The 23,416-nt window shown below is 41.6% G+C and overlaps 1 long non-coding RNA gene across 1 annotated transcript in view; it reads right to left on the bottom strand.

Annotated features, from left to right (window-relative positions):
* LOC132439830 (uncharacterized) overlaps positions 1-23,416 on the bottom strand; it is a 223,483-nt gene that overhangs the window by 187,857 nt on the left and 12,210 nt on the right. The window contains exon 2 of the long non-coding RNA XR_009522436.1: positions 18,429-18,566. This is a non-coding gene — a long non-coding RNA (uncharacterized lncRNA). The remainder of the gene's footprint in view (positions 1-18,428; positions 18,567-23,416) is intronic.

A 23,416-nucleotide genomic window follows, 5' to 3' on the forward strand; every position in this document is an offset into this window, starting at 1 on the left:
GCAACCTTGTAGCTCTAGTGCCTTTTAGGGTTTGGTCCAGAGGGAAAAGCCATGTAAGCACAATCTCTGCTTGACAGTCACCTTTGATATAATACTCTGCTTGTAAAGTCTGATTTTAAAAAATAGATATTGTAGTAGAATACATCTAACCTCAGAAATGTCATATTAACAGCTTAGTAAAAAAAAAAGTCCCTAATGCTGCCATGGTGAGAAGGGATGTTTTCAAAGATGCCATGGATGAATAATTTATCGAAAAGAAAAAGTGAAATCCACAGAATGTCAAGCAAATTGAAGTGCATTTTAAAAGACTTTAAGATAAAGAAACAGCAGAGGATTTATTTTCAAGTAAAGAAAAACGCCTGTGACCAATAGAGGCACACCCAATATTTCAGGGCCAGTATTGCAAGGGTGCATGTTTGTTTTTATGCAAATTTAATACCAAACGTACATCTTATTGTCCATGTGAAAGGACTGGCCAAGATTTTACAAACTTAACCCTGTGTCCTAAGAGTGAGAAGGTGAGAAACAGATCAGAAAAAAAAGTGAGATATTAGTCATAATTATTCAAGTTCCCTTACAACAAGAAAGTTATCTCAGTCCTGTGTGTTTTAGACTGAATAAGCTAGGTTGTGCTGTGATAACAGACACTTCCCTAAATCTCAGTGGTTTAGCCCAGAAAGGCTTACTTCTCAGTCCCACAAGGCCTCTGCCTGCCTGTACAAGGGTCCTCCAAGGCAGCCTAAGACTCAGTCTGCTTGCATCCCATAGCTATGAAACTGGGAACACATAGTTTTAAGGTCACCATGGCAATGGAAGAGAAAGCTCAAGGAAGCACATCAGCTTTTTAAAAATTATTTAAATTTTTTTAATTTAATTTTTTTATAGAAGTATAGTTGATTTACAATGAATGTTTCAGGTGTACAGCAAAGTGATTCTATAATATATATATATATATATATATATATATATATATTCTTTTTCAGATTCTTTTCCATTATAGATTATTACAAGATATTGAATGTAGTTCCCTGTGCTATACTATTTTATGTATAGTAGTGTGTATACGTTTATCCCAAATTCCTAATTTATCTCCTCCACGCTTTCTCCTTTGGTAACCATAAATTTGTTTTCTATGTCTGTGAGTCTATTTCTGTTTTGTAAATAAGTTCATTTGTATCAGCTTTCAAATGTTTCAGCCTATGGGCCATCTACCTGCAGGGGGGCTGAGATGTGGGGAGTATGTGTATCTACAATGAGGAGTAAACGTCTGTTTCACCCTCTCACCCTCATCTGCCTCCATCAGAATGTATGCTGGGGGAAGTTGAAGGCTAACCCCCCCTCATTCTCCTCAGGAGGTTTTCTCCAGCCCCCTCTTGTTATATAGACTCTGATCTGTGCTAAGAACTGATTAGTTCATACCCACAACAAATTCCTCCGGAGTCCCTTTACCTTCCTGGGATGCTCAAGTCCTCTTTCTTTTTGAAGAGCCTTCATAGCAGACTTCAGTGTTTCTCAGCCTGTAAAAGGATCAGGCTCCGATGTGCTGGCCTGCTGCCAGCTCTTGCGGTGCCTACACATTTCCCAGCTCCGGGGACAACGTGGTTACGCAGCTATGAGACTTGAGTGCACAATGTTGTAAAAAGAGTTTTGTTCTTTTTCAAGCAGTTTGTGATGTGGCATTACTTTCTGTTGCAGGACGTGGTTTTGCTTACGTGAATTTGATAATTCTCCCTAGAAAAAATACCTGAACTGTGCAATTCTGCTTTCACACCTAAGAGCATCCGTAAAGCGAGGTTGCTAGAGCCACTGCCACCCTTGGAAAAATGGGCATGGGAATATTCTGGGCTTCAGATCTTGTTCGTTTTTGTTTAAACTGCTCAAAATTTTTTTTTTTTTTTTACCATGGAGAAATCTCCATATAATATTTTCCAACAGAGGTAGCCAAGAACATATCCTAAGTGGGAAGCATTACATTTGTTACCATTTAGCACTGATAACACTTAAACATGCATGTGACTGCCGTACCCAGCAGTGTAAATTCATGCGTATGGCACTAGATGGGGTGTCTTGGGTTCCCTTCCAGCTCCCAAGCACTGTCATCACGCTGTGACCTTGACTGAGTCACTCATCATTTTTCCTCTGGGTTTTCATAATGAGGCGAGAGATGAACAGACATGACATGTGTAAAATACATGTTCTTTGAGGAAAGGCAGGGTGTTATGTGAATTTAATAGTGAGGTGTGAGTGCTTGGCTATGCATTTATACATCATATCATTTATGGAAGATGTTAACTCCATCCTGATGGTTTAAAAATATGGGATTAGCAGATTTTACTGTGACTCTTCTGCTGAAATACATGATCTAACATAACTGCTTCCATTGCCTGCAGCCCCCAGAACCCCTTATTTAAGTTCCTAGTATCTGCTCGTTTATTAAAAAGTGATGGCTTTTTTTCAAGTCTGCTTAAACCCTCTGCCTTTGTGTTTGCCAACCAAGCTGGTGAATGTTCTCATTTCATTTTAACAGCTGATCTAATTTGATTTATTTACTTTGGGATTCCTCAAACTGTGACTTTCCTTATCTTCTCTGGTCTTCACTTATAATCTCTGGACTTGTTACATTAGAAATTCACAGTTCAGCAATACTTCCCAGGAAAGAAGAGCTTGGAGACTTGTTTCCTGGAAATATTAACAGACCCTTGGTGAGAAAAGACTTCCACTAAAACTGATTAGTAAAATTGAGACCAGGCGATATTTTTGGCTACGTTTTTCAATGCACCTTTTTTATTTCCAAGGATGTTGATTAAATTTTTATTGGTTTTGGAGCCCAATGATGCAGACTTAATACTGTATTTTTTTAAATGACCTCTCATTGCTAGCTTAAGCCTGACATTTCTTTTTTCTCTAACTTATTACATAACAGGTCTCAAAATATCTAGGATAGCACTAACATCAACATATTTGATTGAGTCATAGGGCTTAGACAAAGAATGTGACCAATGAGTAAAGAAAACAACTCTCAATTTACATTGAGTCCTTATGTGACAAAATAAGAGCGAAAAGTAAGTTGGAACCACATCATGGGAAATACCGAGGACCAGGGTGAGGAGTGTGGAATATGTTATGTGGAAGGAGATCCTTTAGAAGCTTTGAGGCAGAGAGAGCATATTGTCTAATCTGTGTTTTAACAAAATAAACTTGCCAGTATTAAGAATGGATTGAAAGAATAATATAAAAGAGGAAAGAAGACCATTAAGGGAGTAATATTTTAAATGAGATCGAAGCTAGTGCAGTGACAGTGAGAATGAAGAGAAAGGGATAGAATGAGAGATATTTCAAAGGTAAAATGATCATATATCTTAGTGACCAATGGAGTGGAGATGATAGGGACTTAAAAGGTGAAACTGATAGAGACAAATGATTAATTAATGAATGTGAGTGATATTAATGGCAAACCAGGACTTCTAGATCCCTTCCTTCTCTAATACATTTCTGATGGCACGTCCAGTCTGAATTTATGAGCTCTTTGACAAACTCTGTCTCTATTATTTATTATACAACCTTGGCCTCATTGACTATATTGCTGATCAGCTGATGCTGAAGGAAAGGCAGAGCAACAGGAGATTTTAAAAGCCTAGTTCTTCCCTTATTTCCATAGTCTCAAGACTGAACAAGGAGAGGGCACCCATCCACAAAGAACATGGAGTCATTGAAAACACTCTGCCTTTTCTCCACAGCCTCTGAGCATTGGTACCCTGGTGGGAGACCTGGAGGGCTTCAGGGCCACAGAGAGAGACTTCTCAAGGCAGATGTATGGTTGCAACAGAGACTTCCAGAATGCTGAGCTTTACAGATAAACTTAGATACATTATTGATTGCTATTTGAATCCATATATCACTAGACTAGCTTGATGTGACATTCATAAATAATAAGAACTTTATAGTATACCCTCAACTAGTATCTGAGCAACTTCAGGGATGTAGGATTCAAAGCTAGTCTGTCCAAATCCAAGTCTGTGTTCTTGCCACTCTACTAGGCAGCCTTTCCACACTGAACCTGCTAACGGTATCATTTCCGAGGGCACTCACTTGCTGGAGTCCCAATTAAAAAATAACAAAAACGTTCACTGTTGATAAAGTTACTTCTCAGAAATGAGTTTCTGGTGTGGCAAAAGCAATACTTATTCTACATCATGGGAAGTTAAAAATCACACACACAAGACTATATTACAAAGCTACAGTAATCAAGACAGTATGATACTGGCACAAAAACAGAAATATAGATCAATGGAACAGTATAGAAAGCCCAGAGATAAACCCATGCATATATGGTCACCTTATTTTTGATAAAGGAGGCAAGATTATACAAGGGAGAAAATACAGTCTCTTCAATAAGTGGTGCTGGGAAAACTGGAGAGCTACATGTAAAAGAATGAAATTAGAACACTCCCTAACACCATACAAAAAAATAAACTCAAAATGGATCAAAGACCTAAATGTAAGGCCAGACAAAACTCTTGGAGGAAAACATAGGCAGAACACTCTATGACATCAATCACAGCAAGATCCTTTTTGACCCACCTCCTAGAGAAATGGAAATAAAAACAAAAATAAACAAATGGGACTAATGAAACTTAAAAGCCTTTGCACAGCAAAGGAAACCATAAACAAGACGAAAAGACAACCCTCAGAATGGGAGAAAATATTTGCAAATGAAGCAACGGACAAAGGATTTATCTCAAAAATTTACAAGCAGCTCATGCAGCTCAATATCAAAAAAACAAACAACCCAATGGAAAAATGGGCAGAAGACCTAAATAGACATTTCTCCAAAGAAGATATACAGATTGCCAAGAAACACATGAAAGGATGCTCAACATCACTAATCATTAGAGAAATGAAAGTCAGAACAACAATGAGGTATCACCTCACGCCAGTCAGAATGGCCATCATCAAAAAATCTACAAACAATAAATGCTGGAGAGGGTGTGGAGAAAAGAGAATCCTCTTGCACTGTTGGTGGGAATGTAAACTGATACAACCACTGTGGAGAACAGTATGGAGGTTCCTTAAAAAACTAAAAATAGAACTACCATATGACCCAGCAATCCCACTACTGGGCATATACCCTGAGAAAACCATAATTCAAAAAGAGTCATGTACCACAATGTTTGTTGTAGCTCTATGTACAATAGCCAGGACATGGAAGCAACCTAGGTGTTCATTGACAGACGAATGGATAAAGAAGATGTGGCATATATATACAATGGAATATCACTCAGCCATAAAAAGAAACAAAACTGAGTTATTTGTAGTGAAGTGGATGGACCTAGAGTCTGTCATACAGAGTGAATTAAGTCAGAAAGAGAAAAACAAATACCGTATGCTAACACATATATAGGGAATCTAAAAAAAAAAAATCGTTCTGATGAACCTAGGGGCAGGACAGGAATAAAGATGCAGATGTAGAGAATGGACTTGAGCACACGGGGAGGGCGAAGGGTAAGCTGGGATGAAGTGAGAGAGTGGCACGGACATATATACACTACCAAAGGTAAAATAGCTAGCTAGTGGGAAGCAGCCGCGTAGCACAGGGAGATCAGCCTGGTGCTTTGTGACCACCTAGAGGGGTGGGACAGGGAGGGTGGGAGGGAGACAAAAGAGGGAGGAGATATGGGGATATATGTATATGTATAGCTGATTCACTTTGTTATAAAGCAGAAACTAACACACCATTGTAAAGCAATTATACTCCAATAAAGATGTTAAAAAAAATTACACACACACACACACAGAGAGACAGAAATAGATAGAAAAAGAGAGAGATGTACCCCCACTATACACTACTTATATATAGTTCTGAGTTCTGTAAATTAAGTGTGATGTTACATCTTACGGAAAAAATCCGAATGAACTTTTTGGCCAACCCAATAGATTCCCCAGAGACTTTCAGTATTTTTTTTTAAAAGAATACTGAAATGGGTCCTTTTATAAAATGAAAATTTTTTATGTGGCTACTACATTCTTTACTGTGAATTATTTCAGATATGAAAATAGCTTAGTTCTAAAGTTTTATCCCCGTGCATTCTGTATCCAAAAGAAAAAAAGTGTGATCAGTGTGTGCTTCCAGAAAAGAATAAACAGCCCAAATGTTAAATACGTGATCTGAAACCAAATGCTGATTCAAACTTTAAGCTATCCCAAACATGAAAGATGCGTGCTGGCTTAGACCTGGGACCACGGCTGAGGTACATCCAGTGACCTTGGGGGGATTTTTGTTTTCTAAATTCTTCATCCAGATGAACAACCTCCCAAATGACAATTCTGAGTTCTGATGTGGCTGAATGTATCTGAGGGCAGCCACCCTTGAGGCTCATGAAAGAGGCAGTTAGTCTATGACCAACTCTGACTAATATGTATGGAGAGAACCCCAGAAAAGAAACATACTTCAAGTTGTTTGCCCAGTAATGGATATTTGACTTACCCCCCCACCCTTCCCTAATGCCAGCATAAGTGGTATTTGAAGAGCAAAGCAAATTCCGTTTTGATTCCAAACTTCGGTCTGATGCACTTGGACTAACGTTCCAAATTTAGGGAGCAGCTTCACCATAGAGACTTTCTCAAACATCTCTGGAGTTGGCCATTATGCCACTAAGGCAGCAGGTATTTCAATCTGCACAGAAAACAGAAAGGCTGCTGTGGCCAGCTAAGAAGAGAAAAGAGTTATACTTGTATACACTGGAAACCAACAGCTGGAACCAATAGCTGAAAAGAACGGTGGCTTCCTTTAGCCCTTTGCTCCATACCCAATCAGAAAAGCATGCTCTTTAAACTTGACAAGGTTCTTATTGCACATCAAAAGCCTGAAATTTTTATATACCACTGACCCAGTAGTTCCCTTTCAATGAATGTATCCTAAGGAAATAATCAGAGGTACCTCAAGGTTTAGCTAGAAGGATGTTCACTGCAGCATTATTTCATTAGTGAAAAATTGAAAATGACCTAGAAATACAAGTGGTGTAGTGGTTTCCTACTGCTGTTATAATGGATTACAATAGACTCAGGGGGTGAAAACAACACAAATTTATTGTCTCACAATTCAGTAGGTGCAGTGGGCTTGGCTGGTTCTCTGCTTCGAGTCTCATTGAGCTAAAAATCAAGGTGTCAGCAGGGCTGCGTTCTCTTATGGAGGTTGTAGGGGAGAATAGGTCCCTGTTTTCTTGCAATAGTACGATTGAATCCCCATTTTCTTGCTGGCTCTCAGCTGAGAGCCATTCCCAACTTCTAGAGACCAGCCACATGGCCCCCATCTTCCATCTTCAAAGGCAGTAACAGTGGGACCAGTCCTTCTCATATCACATCACTATGACCTGTGCTTCTCCCTCCCTCTTGCTCTGAGAAAGGCCCCTGTGATTACATTCGGCCCACCCGATAATCCAAGATAATCCCTCTACCTGAAAGTTGGGAACCTTAATTCCATCTGTAAAATTCGTTTTGTCATGTAATTTAACATAGTCACAGATTCCAGAGATAAGGTCATGTTGATCTTCAGGGGCCTACCAAAATAGGTATCAGTTGAGTAATGCATGGAACGTGCATGGACTTAAACAGAGTATCAATAAAAGTAATGGTGTTGAAAAATATCTAATGGCATGGAAAAATGCTAAGTGGAATATTGAAAAACATTAAAAAAAACAGGCTGCCCAACAGTATGGATGGTTTCATTCATTTTTATAGAGTAAAAATAATCTATAGTTTGATATGTCTATGTATCTGTTCCTATCTCTACAACTATTCAATATTTATATATCTATCTAGGTGGAAAGGTCTAGGCAAAAATGTTGAGTGGTTTTTGAGGTTGACGATTACTGGTGAATTTTTTAAGGTTAACATATATTTTTAAACTTACCTAAAATGCTTAAGTATATCCTCTACCCACCACCGCCCCCCATACACATACAACTTAAAAATTAAACCTTTCTCTTACAAGCTGAATGCAGTATATAGCCCTTTGGCCAGCTGACTGACCCACCCAAAATGCGAGAAAATGTTTCTCCTAGATCCAGTGATATTCCCATTCTCATGGGACTCAACTCAGTTCCCGTATGACAACCCCGATCCCACACAGCCGGCCCTAACTCTGAGACATCCAATATCTTTATCCCAGTGGCCCAGTAGCCATTAAACCAAGTTATAAGAGAAGAACCTCACTGACTTTCTACAGCTGCAATAATATATTATTGTTCAATGTCATCTCTGAGAAATTTTCTGACATGGTGTAGCCTGAGACTTCCATATGTCAATGTTGGGTTTGGTTTAAATTTCAGATAGCTAAAAATAAGTCTTTCTCCTCCTTTTGGTTTTTAAAGTGTAAGCAGATCTAGCTTTTGATGTACAAAGCTTATAAACGAAACAATTTGCTGTCCCCACCCAAAGACAGCTAATGCAATTCCAGAAAGAAGAGTCTATCTTTAACAGTTTACTCTACGTTCTAACTGTGGTTTCCGTAAGAACACACTGTATACAAACTTTGTTCCTAAGGTTATTTCTGTTGGTGCCAAATTGACTTCAATTCACAAAAATCATGTGGTGCATTCCCATGAAACTTGGATGTTTTTGTTCTAAAGAAAAACAGAGGGTTTTTTCCCCTTCGGCAACTATTCCTGTTTATGGAAGATCCACTTCCACCCTGGGGATCATACTTAGAATCAGTCAGCAAGTGTGGGCTTAATTCTTAGAAGACCTAGCAAAGACCTTTGACCTCAACTCAAACTCGGCTGCAGACTATGTCCAATAAGTAGCAGACTGGTGGAGCATCTTATAACATTATGATAAAAAAGTATGTTCTTTCCTACCAAAATCCTAGGGTTCCAAGATCCTTGGGTCCAAATCTTGTCTCGTCTTCACTACCTGCTGTACCATGGGCCAGTTATTTAACCTCAGTGTGCCCCAATTTGTAAAATGAATATAATAATATTACCTACTTCTTAGAACTGTTGTGAGGTTTAAGTGAATTAAACATATAAAGCATTTGGAACACTGTCTGATATGTGATAGTAATAGCACTTGTAAGAGAACCGTGTAAAGGAGGCAGCAGTACTATTTAGGATATTATCAGTCAAAGAAAGAGGGAAAGAGAGAGGGAGGGAGGGAGGGAGGAAGAAAGAGGATAAGAGAAGAGAAAAAGAAAAGGAAAGGAAAGAAAAGAAAAGGAAAAAGAAAAGAAAAGAAAGCATCCTTAAGAGAGTCATGACCATTTATAAAGCGTGCAAGAAGTTAAAGTTCTGCTAACTAGCCAGGCCCCCTTCTGCCTCAGGGCCTTTGAGTTGGCTTTTCCCCTCAACCAGGGGTTTCCTCATTGAAATAGTGGCACAGTCCACTCCCTTACTTCCTCCAGGACTTTGCAGGAATAATAACTTCTCAGGGAAGCCCACCCTGATCACCCAATTTAAAATTATGCCTCCACCCCCAGCCTGGCACTGCTCATCCCTCTGGTCTGTTTTCTTTTCTTCTACTGATGTTTAACATTCTATATAATTTATCTATTGTGTTTACCCTTAAGTTCCAGAGGGCAGAGATTTTTGTCTGCTTCTTGCTGCTGAATCTTCAGCACCTACCATAGGACCTGACTCATAGTTGATGCTCTATAAATATCTGTTCAATGCCTAGAAGGCTACCTACCTTCAAGAGAGGAAGCGTCTTCTAAAAAGGAGGGGTGGGGCTTCCCCGGTGGCACAGTGGTTAAGAATCTGACTGCAAATGCAGGGGACACGGGTTCGAGCCCTGGGCCGGGAAGATCCCACATGCCACAGAGCAACTAAGCCCGTGCGCCACAACTACTGAGCCCGTGTGCCACAACTACTGAAGCCTGCAGGCGTAGTGCCCATGCTCCACAACAAGAGAAGCCACCGCAATGAGAAGCCCGTGCACTGCAACGAAGACTAGCCCCCGCTCACCGCAACTAGAGAAAGCCTGCGCACAGCAACAAAGACCCAACACAGCCAAAAATAAATAAATAAATTTTAAAAAATAAATAAATAAATAAAAAGGAGGGGTGGATATCACAAACTTCAACTCAGAGCTCTCAAGCAATCTGCTGAAAATCTCAGTGGGAGTCCTACACTGTCTCTCCCCTGATAAGGTCCCCAGTGGAAGTTCTAAAGGGACCGAGTGAGGCAGAACCGTGAGTTGGATGTTGGGAGACCACGCTCCAGTCCCACTGCTGCCCCTAACCATCAAGTCACTCTAGCTTCCCTTGAGGGGAAAATAAGCAATTGGATCAGCATTTAGTTAACGGCCGTATGCTCAGACTTACTTCAGTCGCCCTTATCAGAGCCTGACTGGAGTCAGCAAAGCAAGTTACATTTTCCATTTTACTTGTGGCTACAGCATCCTGGTGACGTACATAGAGAGACTGCTCCAAGCATCCCAAGATGTTAATTATTGTTTTGTGTAAGATCTCTCAAGAAAACCATAACAGAACTTTCTCAGTTTAGTCCAGTGACTGACAAATTTAGCAGTAAAATATCTTTTTGCATTTCTCTTCATTTAAAAACTACTGGATAAAATTTTCTGTGAGGAAAGAAAAATGACCTATTTGCCTCTCCCTCACAGAAGTAAAACACTGGCTTATAAGCAATAGAGGCAGAAAGGGGCCTGATGACACTTAGCATATAAAAATTACCCTCATCTTCGAGCAGAGAGTGAAGGTCATGTTGCCTCCAGTTTTCAGCTGCTAAGGCAATATTAGCATTTCCACTTCCTGTCTGGGTTTTCTGGGCTGTTCTGGGAAATGGAAGGCCCACAGGAGATTTAGATTTTATCTTCTCTCCTCATCTGCCCCTTGAGATATAGATAAGATTTGGCTTGAATCTCTAGTGCAGAAGCCCTTCTGAAGACTTCTGTGAATTCACGGGCTGGGCATGCTCTTGGTTACTGATTCTGTTTCTTGGGGTTCAGTCTAAGCTGCTATAATAAAAAGGCTCAAAACAGCAGTGGCTTAAACGAAGTAGAAGTATATCCTCTCTCAAGTAATGGTCCAGGGGTTGCCAGAATAAGGAAGGTAAAGCCACTCTGCCATTTTCAATGCATGTGCTTGAGTTCAAGGTGACTAGTCCAGTTCCTGCCACCACATCGGCATCCCAGGCAGCAGGAAGAGGGAAATGACATGCTCATGCCTTACAAAGTCATGATGTAGAAGTGGTACATATAATGTCTGCTCGCATCTCATTACCTAGAACTTATTGCATTGCACAATTGGCTGCAAAAGAGGCTTGGAATTGCATTTGTTACCTAGGCTGTCATAGGTCTAACTGCAAAAAGGACATTCTATGAGTCAAGTGAGGAGAGAATGGATGATGGAGGACAGCCAGCAGTCTCTGCCCCGGTCCCCATCTCCAACCACTCCAACATCCACTCACACCCTTCTTCCCACAAATAGCTTGGGACTTGCCCCATCCCTGAGGGATTCAGCCTAATGTCCCATCTGGTTGCTGTTTCTAGCTCCAAGTCTGGGCTCTATCCAATAGGAGCAATCTTTTCCATGGTCAAGATGTAGCTCCTCGGGTTCCGCTGAAGTTCTATCTGCCTCTTTCATACACACACACTCACCCTATGTACAGTGGTAGAGTAGAAGCTAACAGACTGCAATTTAAAACTCCCATTAGGAAAAGGGAAAATGGAAAAACACAGCAGCCACTTGTCCACAGCAATGACCAAAGTTCCCCTCCCCTGACCGAATAAATGTCCTTGATTTGATCCTGCTTCTGCCCACTAAGTTCCTCCTTCTCTGTTACTCTGAAACGAGCGTCGAAGAGCAGACCTTCCTTGGGAGCTGTACAGCTTTTGTAATTCACTTCCTGCTTGGGACGTATTTGGGGGATTAGGGCTGTTGTGAGGAATGGAAGAATTACATGCTTTTGGCTGTTTGGTTCCAGTTGATTCCATGCATATGTAACTATGGCCAAAGAGCTCATCCAGAGTTGTGGGGTTTTTTTAACTGATCTTATACTCATCTTTGTGCTCCACCCCTGTCTCTCTCTCTCTCTGTGTCTCTAATTTTAGCTCCCTTGAAATCATCTGAAACAATATGTTTCAGTGGGATAGAAAACCCTTCATCAGATTTTGGCTTCTGAATCGTCTCCCACTATCTGGATGAGAAGTCTTCCTGGGATGTGATTGGGAAGTCTGGGGGCTATTATATTATCACCTGCCAAAGCTGCCCCTTTAGAATATGAGTCGCTTTTTGTAATTAGCCTGAGGTCATCAATCTAGAAGTAGCGAAAGGCTGGTTGAACACATCAACATTCTGAGTTTTCCCAACCAGTTTCACTAAAATTTCTGGATCTATCACCAACCATTTTATCTTCCAAGGTTTCACTGTAGACAATTTTCCCAAATACTCTGCCATGGCATAACACGAGTCACCAGATTCCTCGTTTGCAATGTTTTTCTTTGCCTCCTGCTATCTGATCACTAGCCACTTATTTTTGGCTTTGTTATGGCAGCGCCCCTTCCGATAGCACATTCTGTATTGGGTGGGATATAGCATAAGCTGCTGTCACAACAAAATCCAAAGCGCAGTGGCTTAAACAAGACAGATTTATCACATTTCAACAATTTTAAAATAAAATTCTTTTCACTTTTAAGCAATTCTGAAGTGGGAATGTGTCTTATAATCAATAGCATCTTCACATTGTGTCGTAGCTTAATTGGCTATGAGTGTTTTTCTTCTTGAGTAATAGGACTTCTGCAACTGATGATGTCTCAGATTGGATCTCTCTCTCATAGAACAGTCCAGACATTGACAATCCAAGACGAGCAGAGCAGTGCTATCATCCTTAACGTGGGACTCCCCTATTTGGGTCTGAGGTGGGTGTTCCAACTCTTCCAACACTTACTAGCCAACAAAAATGAGGAAAGAGTCAGGGAAGTGCATGTTCATTCCTTTTAAAGGCACAACCTAGAAATAATACATATTATTTCTACCCCACCCATTAGCCATCCATTAATCACATGTTCATACATAACTTTTAACAAAGGCTTAGAAATGTAGTCTCTACCTGGACAACAATGCTCCCAGCTAAAGTTCAGCAGGGTTTTTTAATGATAGGAAAGAGAAAGAATGGATATTAAGAATGAACTAACAGCCTTTACTGTACCTCTGCTTCCAAATTCCTATTTCCACAGCTAATGCGTTATCTCCCAACTCATTATTTTATCAAACTCAATCAGTTCATTGATCCCCCAAATGCCTTCACTCAGTCAATCTGCATTTGGGAGGTTGACTTTATGAAGCCATGGCTTTGGGGAGGCAAGATTTCCATCACAGCAGCAACAGCAACTTCAAATTGGATAGTAGACATCTCTCTTCTTATCTTCCTGCCACCCAACAACCACAGGGCTGGAGCCTTTTCCAATCTCATGGTCTTCTCTCTCCTCACCCTCTTTGCTCCCTCCTCCATCACCACTCTCTCATTCTTCAGCCTGTGTCCAGGGTAGAGCAGGTCCGCTCTCTCTTCCCTTTCCTTCCGCCCTTTGAATCTATGCCCTCAAAGTCTCACGTTCATCACTGACAGCACCAAGAATTTTTCCTAAATAAAGATAGATATCCTCCCTAAAAGGAATTCTGATGGAGTCACCTGTAAAGACAGTAACATTACCATAATGCTTCAAAAGACTATTGGGGACCCAGGGAAGGATATCAAAGTCAAGGTCAGATGCCTAAAATTCTACCAGATGGCACCTGACACAAATCTAACATAGAGAAAGTGGGATTCAGCAAATCCATAGAGCTGAGCTTTGTCTTAACACTTTGTGAGTCATTTTGAGAACAAGTCCACGAAATGATACTTATTTTCTGCCTAGTTAGCCCTCTAACGATATAATCTTCTATATTTGTCTACCAATTTCCTCACTAAGGTCTTTAGCAATATCACCACCATCCACACACTGATGAAGGTATCTGCTCAGTTGTAAAATCCATACAGCTCTTCCTTAGATACCAGTAATGAGGTATTGATGAGCCCCAGTTTCAGAAGGCAACCATTTATCTTTCCCCTTGTCTTTCTAGTGCCTATGTCAGCTATTTATATTCTCTTTCCTGGTACCTGGGTGTCTGCTATTCGTAGTCTCTCTTTCCCCATTTTATTTGAACTGAAAACATGTCTGTCGGTGCTGGCATTAATATGCCCAAGATTCATCCAGCATGGGGCCTGATATGATCAATGATTTCCATCCGGCTTTCCCAGCATCTGTAGCTCACTACCAGGCTTGGGAATTCCAAGTAGGACAGAACTCAGATCCTGCAAGCATCCTGGCACAGACACGGTGGGTTCTAGCATGCCTCCAACAATGATGTGTAACTCTGGGCATCCGAGGGGTGGTGAGAGTCTGGTGGCCTCATGCCACTCATTGTCTGCCTCCAGGTTTGGGTCAGTTCCTGTAAGTTTGGGTCCATTCGTGTAATGGCTGAATCACTCTGGTAACAGCCCCCTTTAATAAGAAGTAGACTTTTTACGTTTTTCTTTCATGGAATTATATGTGAATGCCTCATATGGTCAAGAGAAAGCAGCTCTGCACGCCTATATTTAAATGCTGCAAATAATTCCCGCTCACTCTAACTCTATCCAGATGTGGATACTCCGTGCCCATGTAAATGAGATGGCTTGCTTTCTTTTTGGTCTTGTCGAGAATCTGCATTCTGACTCACACAGGAAAACAAAAAAATGGAAAGAATGTGCGGCAACTACACACAAGACATGCTATTTTAATAGTACAAGCTCTGTTGAAGGGAAAATCAGTGCTTTTGTGCTGCAAACAACAGCATTTGCATTTCAAGGGGCTAGACACTACAGCTCAGTAAGGACCATGCCAACAATGGCCTTTCGTCCTGGGTGTCAGCTCTTCCCATAGTTGGATTTCTGCTTTGGGTTCTAAGTATTCTTGACTAGGAGCCACATCTGTTCTGTGCCCCCAGCCTGGCTGCGGTGACTTTCTCAAAGGGAACAATTATTTCGAGATAATGGGCCCTCTGTAGTGCCTACAGCATTTTCCATGCTATGCCTCTCTCTCTTGAGCAGTGAACTGCAGTCAGGCAAATGTGGGCACCCAAAACTCGGAACACAAAAAGCAATTCACATGGCCCACCATGTTTTGTGCTCCACAGAGTGTCTCATTTAAAACGCAACCCACTAAAGACCCATTTCACTAAACTGGGCTCTTACAAAATGGAAAAAATAAAGAAGAGAAGGGAAAAAGGCAGCCCATCTCCTTTTGCCGTTCTTGAGCCATTTACTGATGGATCTTTGGAAAAGCTTGTTCTGTGACTGACGGAGTCAAACTAATCTTCAATCCACCTTCACCCCAAACTCATCCTCCCTTCTTTGAGACAGCAGAGGGTGGAAGACCCACAGATGGTGGCGGTGCCCAGAGGCACCGGAAGTAATGACCCCGCCTTTTCACGGGATGCCTTCAGAGCTGCTCTGCAAGGTTCGCTGCAGCTCTGCTAGAAACCCACCCTCTCGCCACCATCTCAGACACTGCTCCAGTCGGTCTATGACGTTTGACATGTGTGTTCATTTACCCTGAACTAAATGTGAGGCTGAGAAATGGAATTCAGAAAAAATAGAATCAATCACCACTGAGACTCACGTGTCATTAACCATAAATTCCTTAGAACAATAAAAGCACATTATGCTGGCCCAGCTCTTCCAGTTTACAGCGTGCTTTCTTGGGCAACCTCACGCATGATCCTCACAGGCATTCTGTGAGGCAGGCAGGGCAAGCTTACTACTCGGGTTTTCCAGGTGAAAAAAAATGAAACACAGGGAAGAGTGTTAACTCCCCAAGATCTCAGAACTCACAAGAAGAAGAGAGGAACTCAGCGCAGGGCTTCTGGTTTCCAGCCTCCAATTATTGTCACCACATTTTAACCAGACCGCCCCAGAGTCATTATCTCTACCTTCCAATTGTCTAACTTGTTAGTCTCCCAAAGGTGGAAATTTTGGGCCTGGCACTTATCTGGGAACAGGGTGACCAGCTGCCCCAGTTTGCCTGGACTCTCAGTGCTAAAACCAGGACTGTCCTGAGTGAACCAGGAGAGCTGGTCACGACAACAGGCAGGACTTCCAGCCCAAGTAGGGCCCGTGATAGCCATGCTCCCCTGCAATCAGCAGACTCCATTCTCAGGCCATGTGTGCTATTTCCAGAGGACACCTCTAGCAAATGCTTCCAGAAAGATGAAGAAATTCAAAGGGCCTGGTCCTTTGATGGGACACGCAGGAATCCTTCAGCAGCCCTGTCCTGTGAAAGCGCCAGTTCCAGACCATTCACGGAACAGTGTCTCTGCCCCTCAGAGTGTGTCTGGCACAAATAACTCTGAGCCCATCTTTCCCAGGCTGTCAGAGAACAGCCCTCCCACCTGGCTGGACCAAAGCCCTGTGACACCATGTGACCACTGGGGTGGGGCGGGGGGCGGGGTGGCGGTTGAGTAGGAAGGAAAAAAATAAGAGACTTGCTTGTGACTTTTTCCCCCAATGACCCTGAGCTTTTGAGGATTGTTCGTTTTGGTGACTGAGTTACTCTACCAAAGAGAGGACTGATGCTAACAGTTTTATATAATTTCTGTGCACTAGATGCCCTTCTGCTCAAAACAGAACAGGGCCTGTATTCTCTACACGTTTGATACTAAAGCAAGCCTGATGTCTGGCCAAATGTGGCAATAGGTATCAAAATCCTTAAAAATGTTCATAACCTTGGGCCTAGAGATTTCACTTCGAGGAATTTTAGCTTAAGGAAACAATCGGGGACATATAAATTAATACGAATACTCTTAAGATCATCAGAGCAGGGAGATCATCTGGCCATGCTATGTTTACTGCTGGGGGTTCAGGAAGGTCTGGTATGTTTGGAGCACTGGTAGAGCTGGCTGCGAGAGAACTGGAGCTGTGCTCCCTGCTGGGGATCAGAAAGAGCCGGGCTTGTCTGGGGACACTGGTCGAGTGGTACAGAGGTTCAGGTTGAGGGTGGTGAGAGAGGCTGAAAAGCATCCTGGGAAGCAGCTCAGCCAGAGGGAAGAAACCAGGCAGGTCAAGGTTAGTCTAGGAATAAAGGCTTGCACCTTCAAGGGGTATAGAGATGCTGAGGCAGAATGAAGGCTATTATCTAACATCCATCCCCATCCAGTCCTTAGAGTTATATCTGAGGCCCAGAAAGAGGGAGGGTAGAAGGGAAAACAGAAAGTAATTTCACTAAACTCTGAGACACTCTGGGGCCCAAGGAACACTGCCTCGGGAACTTTTGCGGAGAAGGCAAGTCACGTAGATGAGAGAGTTGCTCTTCCTATTCAACCGCAAGACCCTGCACAGCTTTGCTACCATGAGCACTGTGGCAGCCATTGGCCCTTCTACATGGCTTGAGGAGAACTGCAGCCTCTCCCGCTGCAATGGCCAATCCATATGGGATTGGCATATATACACCAATATGTATAAAACAGATAACTAATAAGAACCTGCTGTATAAAAAAATAATAAAATAAAATTCAAAAATAAATTTTTGTAATCCATATGGGTATATGTACTATATATATATATACACACACACACATATAATACACACAGAAACACATATGTATGTCCCAGACCTTACCAGACAAATGAAAGTAATCATCACCAACACCATCATCAATTTATCTCCCTAACTCTCCTATTAGAGTCTGATTTCCTTGGGGAAAGGGCACTTTTTCTGCCTTATTCACCTTGATACCTTAGAACTTAGAAGAATATCTGGCTTATAGTATGCATTCAATAATATTTATCAGATAAATGGATGGCTGTCACAACCCAGATCCTTACCAGGATAACACCTAGAAATTAGACCCTCTTAAAATATTCCCCCATAATTTTAGCAAGTTTCCAAAATAGTGTCTCATGTATCCCACCATCAGCATCCTCCCAGCATTCAGCATGCTGGTCTACTTGTCAATGCCCTCTGACCATGAAACATCATTGTCACCATTGCTCACAGTCAAAACCCCATCATCTGTGCCCAGGATTCACTTCCAATCCTCAGAGTGCCAAACTACTGCCAGGTTTGAGCCAGAGCTTGAAAAAATGTCCTCCTCTCCAATTGTGGACCACACTTTGTCACTAGGGCCCAAAGCACCTCTGGTTGGCCCAGAAATTGACAGTCTCTCTTGAATGGTTCTGTGATTTGGGACCCTCAGCCCTCTAACCATAAACGTTCAAATCCAGTAAAAGGTGGGCAGGGATAAGACACTATATTATTCATACCAGCTTTTTTGCTCTCTCCATCAATCCAAACTCTCCCTTCCTCACCATAATAAAACAAAATTCCCCTTGCATTATAATGTGCAAATAGACTCCGAGGGAAGGGAGAGGTGGGGTGGGGGTCACATTTTTAGCACTTACCGCACCTGGTCCTCAGTTCAGCCAGTCCAGCAAGACTCAAGGTGAGATGGAGAGTTAGAGTTGGAGATGGTGGAGTTCCAGGGGACCATGAACAACAATCTTCTTTCCTGCTGACTTCTGAACCGGGTTGGAGACAACCTAGAAGAGGAAGGCAGATGAACACTCAACTCCCATCCTTCTTGCTGCAAGTCTGAGCAAAAACTAATTCTCATTATGGTGGTTTACATCTGCTGGTAAACAAATTTCTTAATCCTGAACTCCTAACCAGCATAATTTAACCACCCAGCCTCCCCATGGACCTCCTGCAGACCTACCCCTATGCTTGCTGAATGATTGAGAGCAAGCAGGACCCCACGTCCCTGGCAGAAGCACACTCTTGCATATATACGGAGCTACATGAAAGGTAAAGACCTTAAGTCAACTGTTATTATTCCCGGGTCATGAAATTATGGATAATTTTTAGTTTCCTCCATGAATGCATTCACGTGTACGTGTGTGTGTATGATTTTTCACATTTTCTATATGTATGCAATTTATTTGAAATCAAATTGGAAAAGAAAAGTAATTATTCAAGGTTATATTTCAAACAAAATGAAGGAAAGAAAAAGAAAGAAAATCTCACTTCCAGACAGTAGCTGAGATGGCCATGAGATTTTCTTTTTCTTTCCTTCATTTTATTTGAGATATAACCTTGAATAACGAACTCAGCTACTGTCTGGAAGAAATATGCACTTTGACACCTGATGACATTGCACCTGGGTTGGTGGCCCACTTATATCATGGAAATGAACTTTAAGCCTCGGGTGCAGAGAAGAAAGATTGCTCAGAAAATGGCAAGCTAAAGACAGAAATCCAACAAAAATATGTTCACTGGAGCTCTCTAAAGACTTGCAGAGGGCCCACTGACCTCCTCTAACCAGTTATTGAAGATTCCGAGAAAAAAAAGTTTGCCAGACTGTAAATCCCTAGAGAGATGCTTCCTGGGTATGAGGATGTGGGGTTGCTGGTGGGGCAGGGCAGGAGGAACCTGAAACAGTGCCTCAGAATCACAGCAGCTCAGAGCTGGGAGAATCCATGGGGAAGGGAGAGAATCTGGTGTTCAGCCAACGAATTCCACTGTTGAAGAAAGAGCGAATGGAATGCCCAGTGATTTGATGAGGATGCCACGATGCTTTAGTAGCATCAGGGCACCTTCCACTTTTCTTCCCCTTTGTTTCAGTGACAAATGATAAATGTCATGTGGCCAATGAGTAGAAGAATCAAAATTGTAAGAATCAAATTGTAAGAAAGTTGTCTGGCCTTAAGAACACCCCTCTTCATAAAAACAACCAGGTGGTCCATGCAGGTTGCAGGACCCACACAAGAGAGCCAAGGAGTAAAGAGTTACAGCCTTTTCCCAAAGTATCATCAGTGGGGCTCTACCTCCACAGGATAATAATAGGTCTGATATGGGAAAAGAGGGGTGGGGAGTGGCTTTGAGAAATATTGGGTTAAATAACATTTTAAATGAGTCCTGACTGCTAACAGCTTTGTGAATTTGTCTCAAATACCTTCGACCATAGAAACTTTACTCATCTTGTAGGAATAATGTTGTACAGATGTAATTCGGATAATGCTAGGATAGAGGGTCACTGCCTTAGGCAAAATCCATAATTTATTTGGAGCAACCATGCCTAGGGTGTCCATGGCTGTGGCCTTCAGTCCTGTAGCCTGAGTTTTTCCTGAGATAGTTAGAAACCCTACTCAGGAATGCTCCTGAACAGTAATCTGCTATTTGAGAACCACATGTCTGTTTATTTTTATTTTGCTAATTTTCTTGCTCCATCATCTGTGATTCAAAAATTATTTTTTGCACTGTAAAAGATATAATGAAATATCTTCCTTAAAACTCCAGCATTATTTTGATCACAGTCTTCTGTTTTGATGAACTATGGCACTGTGCCAAAGAAAGCCAAAAAGAAAATCAGAGGATTTTCCTGCCTGACAGAGGATCCTCAGCAGGAGAAGAATCAAACCACCTCACCACGAACAATATCTGTTCAATCACTTCTAAACGACAGCACGGCAAGAAAGTATGAGCTATTGATTTTTTGGTTTTGGTTGTTTTTATATTTTTAAAAAAAGTTTTCTTTGTCAAATTGGAGTTTGAAAAGGCATCTGTCACTGGGATGAAGCATGGTACCTTTGGATATCACTTTGTTTGAAGTAGGCGGCAAACTAAACACTATATAGATATACGATCTTGTACGTGGACCTTGCTAGGAATAGGCTATTTTCTTAGCAGTTCCCAAATATATAATAAAGAAGTAAACTAAAATTTGATCTAAATTATTATTAGAATCTGCAGAGCCAATAGCTAAATCTAGATGCCAAAAAGAGTCAAGGCCAAAGAAATAATACATATGTAGGTCACAGACAAACTTGGTCAAGAGAGTGTCACTGAACCACTGAATGACAAAATACTTTGTTTCAAACTTATCTCTACGTATGGTAATATTCACGATGAATGTGACTAAAAATATACGTAGAGCAGCCTTACCAAAGTTCTTAAGTCACCCAAACGGTCAGAAGTGTGCCACTTCTAGTGAAGGCAATTGAAAATTTAGAATATACAACCTTTGATATGAGATCCTTTTCCCCCTGCAAGAAAATACCCCAATCCCCACCCCCAAACGAAATGGCCAACTCGTGGTCCTACAGAGAGAGAACCCAAGGCCAATGGCTCCAGTGGCCACAAAGAGGAGGGATAGCTGATTGTTTGTGTGCAGGTATGTGTGTAAAACACACTTTAAACTCTACACTTCTACAGTAGGGAGAACAACTAACAGACTGCTTTAATATATGTCTCTACCTCCAAAAGCTTTTTTTTAATTTTTGTTTTGTGTTCCTTAAATAACATGTCCTGCCATTCTCATGGTCATCCATAAGAGAAGATTGGTTCTAATGGTCTGCAAACCCTCTGTTTCATAAACAGCAGCCTGTCTTAGCAAGTGCTTCCTCAAGAATGCATAATCAAAGAAATCTTTATCTTTGAAAGTAGAAATTTCGATAGAACAATAATTAATTAATTTTTTAATTTTTTTCTCCCCTGCTGTGAAAATTAACCTGCATTTGCTTTTTAGAAAGGGCTCTGATTTTGCCTGGGGCTGGGCCAGGGTCTGCACTGCATGGAGGGCTGGAGGTGGTAGCTCTTTAGAAACTATAGGCTGGAATAGGAGTGATAACGGAGGAGAGCTGGAAGGGGAAACAAAGCAAGGTGGGGGGCACTCGGAGAAAGGGAGCGTTAAGTCTAACTCTGTTCCCCCATTCTTCTATATCCCCTTGAGGCTACAGTTCTCAGGTTCTAGGTGTTTCCTGAATTTCAAGCTCTGGCCCCTTCATATAGTCACAGAAAAAAAATTGTTTTCATTTACTATAAAGTGACAATACTACTTCACAGCAGATATTTCATACAAGGTAAGGGGCATCTGTAGGACTTTGAGAGTCAGACACACAAAGGAAAATAGAAGGACAAAGAGAGAGTTAGCAGTGTGAGAAATCATGCCCACAACTCTGGAAAACCTTCTACATTTAAAAAAAAAAAAAAATCGGGGGTAAAGAAGACATACAGATGGCCAACAGGCACGTGAAAAAACACTCCACATCGCTAATTATGAGAGAAATGCAAATCAAAACTACAGTGAGGTATCACCTCCCACCAATCAGAATGGCCATCATCAAGAAGTCTATAAATAATAAAGGCTGGAGAGAGTGTGGAGAAAAGGGAACCCTCCTATACTGTTGGTGGGAATGTAAACTGGTGCAGCCACTATGGAGAACAGTATGGAGGTTCCTTAAGAAACTAAATACAGAGCTGCTATGTGATCCAGCAATCCCACTCCTGGGCATATATCCAGAAAAGATGAAAATTCTAATTCCAAAAGATACATGCACCCCAGTGTTCATAGCAGCACTATACACAATAGCCAAGACATGGAAGCAACCTAAGCATCCATCAACAAAGGAATGGATAAACAAGATGTGGCATGTGTGTGTGTGTGTGTGTGTGTGTGTGTGTGTATACACATATACACAAAATCGACTGTTACTCAGCCATATAAAAGAATGAAATTAATGCCATTTGCAGTAACATGGATGGACCTAGAGATTGTCGTACTAAGCGAAGTTAAGTCAGACAGAGAAAGACAAATACTATATACTATCACTTATATGTCGAATCTAAAACAATAATATAAATCAGCTTATTTACAAAACAGAAAAAGACTCACAGACATAGAAAAAAAAACTTATATTTATCAAAGGGGAAAAGGGAGGGGGAGGGACATGCTACTCTATATATAATAAACAACAAGGATTTACTGTAGAGCACAGGGAACCATACCTAATATCTTATAATAACCTATAATGGAAAAGAATCTGAAGCTGTATACCTGAAAATAACACAATATTGTTAATCAACTATAGGTAAATTTTAAAAAAATGTTTTAAAAGCATAATTTCCTCATAGGCAATGTTGCCTGTGAACAAAGGCAGTTTTACTTTTTCTAAAAAAAAACTAAAAGGAGGAGGAGGGGGTAAAGGAAGGGAACGAACCTCCAGAACAAAGATGGGCAGAGGGGTGTTGGGGATCCAGTTGGGATGGGTTGAGGAAGAGGAGCTACGCACACGTCCCTGAGACCTCAGGCTGGGGCTCTGAGGCTTCAGAGAGCAGACCAGGCTTTGGCCTTGATGACGCAGGGCCTAGGAGCAAGGCTGGTGAAATGGGACCCAGCCGTGGACCATTCTGTGGGGAAACTGGTGGACTCACCTAGGGGTGACTCATGGGGATGGCTGAGATGGTCACCTGTCATGGGAGGAACATGAAAAGGGCCAAGGTTTAGCAACTAAACATGAGTATGAAGTGACTAAAATGAGGGCATGGGAGAGAGAGCAGAAAAAGCAAGGAACAGGCCTGATGGGGAACAAACAATGCATTTACGGAGAAGGGG

The sequence above is a fragment of the Delphinus delphis genome, chromosome 16 (genome assembly GCF_949987515.2).
Source record: "Delphinus delphis chromosome 16, mDelDel1.2, whole genome shotgun sequence".
Classification (NCBI taxonomy): Eukaryota; Metazoa; Chordata; class Mammalia; order Artiodactyla; family Delphinidae; genus Delphinus; species Delphinus delphis.